A 2,500-nucleotide genomic window follows, 5' to 3' on the forward strand; every position below is an offset into this window, starting at 1 on the left:
GGTAGTGTCCGGGAGGGTGAGCCTTTTATTCGGCAGGAGGCGTGTGGGGAAATCATCAACCTGTCAGACGATGAGTTGTCACAAACGCCATTGCTTAATGAAAGCTGCGCTCCCGAACTGGACTGACTGACTGTCTGTCTGTCTGTCCGTTTGTCAAGGGGAGGAAAAGGCGGCGGTGGTGGTGAGGGTGGAGCTTTACGCTCAGGAGGGGAGACTTTCCTTCATGCCAATTAATCTGCAGCAGAAAGTCATCCCCCCCCGACTGGGATTCGAAGCCCGGTCCTGACCACGAGACCACCGGGGAGAGCTGCCTCAAGTCCCTGAGGGACCTGGACACGAGGCCGAGGACACACGCACGCCTGCTGCACTGGCAGCAGCGACCAGCAGGGGGCTGACCGGCTGATCCTTCCCTTTCACAGGCAGGCTTTTGGCCCTCGCTCAAACGACAAAGGTGTTCAGAAGGAAGTCCTGGGGAGGAGGGAGGGAGGCAGGGAAATCAGCACAAAGCAGGTCCCCTGGAATCTCACACCTGCGTCCCAGAAAACAGGTCTCCTGGTCAAAGCAGTCCTGCCCCGTCCTGCCATTAACGTGACAATGGACAGGGCCCGGCAGCTTGAGACACATCTTTTTTTCAATATGCAAGTTCTTTTTAAAAAGGTTTCCTTCCACAGCAGCTCTGAGTAAGAGTGAGAGAGAGAGAGAGACTGACACTGACACTGACACTGACACACACACACACACACACACACACACACCGTCTCCCATCCGATTGGTGGACTATGGGATTGAAAATCGAACTTTGAGTTTCAATGCAGGGGGGAGAGCGCGAACGCAGCCCCTCCCAACTACCACACGCGCGTTGTTGTTGTTGTAATATAGAACTGCAAGTTGCCGTTGTCGTGGTCGTTTCGAATCAGCACAAAGTAGGTGCCTCCCTGGAATGTCACACCTGCGTCCCAGAAAACAGGTCTCCCGGTCAAAGCAGTCCCGCCCCGCCCTGGGATTAACGTGACAATGGACAGGGCCCAGTCAGGGAGCAGCTTGAGAGACGTCTTTCAATAGGCGCTTCTGAAACATTAACGCCTTGTTTCTTTCGACAGTTTAACCAGCCTTTAACACGCCTTGTGTTTTTATTTCCCATTTCCAGCCAGCCAGCCCAGCCAGCCGAGCCGAGCCAGCATCTGCAGTATTTTTTTTGATTGGTCTTGCCTGCCGTGGAATGAATGTTTCAACACGAGCTGCTGATTGTCAGCACCTCACCTCTTTCTCAATTGGCCGTTGCAATCTCACTCGCTCGCTCATTGTGAGACACGTCACGTCACGTCACTAGTTTTACTCAAAGAGGTTTCCTTCCACGGCAGTTCGTTAGTGACTGAGACTGACTGACGGAGGTCCGTTGAGACACAACCCTCCCCCATCTGATTGGTGGCCTACTGGCAAATTTACCAATCTGTCAAGCAATCCTGGCAAGAAAGGAAAAAACGGCAACTTCTTTAAACTCATCCACTGTTGCAATTAGAAACGGTGGCAAAAAATGTGGCCAGAGTGGGAGAGAACGGCAGTGCTGCGAGACTGCTTTCAACACCGGCAGCCAGAGAACAAAGAGGGAGGGCAAACAGGACCCGAGATCAATTCGCATCGAGCGCGGTATCGCTTCTCGGCCTTTTGGCTAAGATCGAGCGTGTTCCTTTTCGGGCTTATTTGGATCTGAGCGGACTGGAACGCTGGCCGCGACCTCGTGCGCTCGCAAAGTGCGGACTTTGCTGTGATTGGTCGTTTGTGTGCTGGCTCCGCCCCTAAATTTGCATAAGGACCAAATCAACACTGCAATGGCAGGGAAGGGTTCCTGGTGAAAGCAGTCCTGCCACTGACATGACAATGGACAGGGCCCGGCAGCTTGAGGCACATCTTTCTTTCAATAAGCAAGTTCTTTTTAAAAAAGTTTCCTTCCACAGCAGCTCTGAGTGAGAGAGAGAGAGAGAGAGAGACACTGACTGACTGACTGATACTGACACCGACACACACACACACACATATTATTTATTATTATTTTAAACGACAAAGGTGTTCAGAAGGAAGTCCTGGGGGGAAGGCAGGCAGGGAGGGACGGACACAGGGAAGTCCGCACAAAACAGGTCCCCTGGAACCTCTGACCCAGAAAAACGGGTTCCTGGTGAAAGCAGTCCTGCCATTGACATGACAATGGACAGGGCCCGGCAGCTTGAGACACATCTTTCTTTCAATAAGCAAGTTCTTTTTTAAAAAGTTTCCTTCCACAGCAGCTATGAGAGAGAGAGAGAGAGAGACACTGACTGACTGACTGATACTGACACCGACACACACACACACACACACACACATTATTTATTATTATTTTTCATTGATTTTTGGAACAGGGAGATGGACTAGGGGCTTGCTCCGTCCACTCCACGCATCGACCCAGTATTGCAGTGTTTCTGGGAACGGTGCAGCTCCCCGTGGGGAGATATTCAAAAGGAAA

At 51.8% G+C, this 2,500-nt stretch overlaps 1 pseudogene; it reads left to right on the plus strand.

The window, feature by feature from the left end:
* Positions 1–2,359: 2,359 nt before the first annotated feature.
* On the plus strand, positions 2,360–2,476 carry LOC137329720 (U2 spliceosomal RNA; annotated as a pseudogene).
* Positions 2,477–2,500: the final 24 nt, after the last annotated feature.

The sequence above is a fragment of the Heptranchias perlo genome, chromosome 12 (assembly GCF_035084215.1).
Source record: "Heptranchias perlo isolate sHepPer1 chromosome 12, sHepPer1.hap1, whole genome shotgun sequence".
Lineage (NCBI taxonomy): Eukaryota > Metazoa > Chordata > Chondrichthyes > Hexanchiformes > Hexanchidae > Heptranchias > Heptranchias perlo.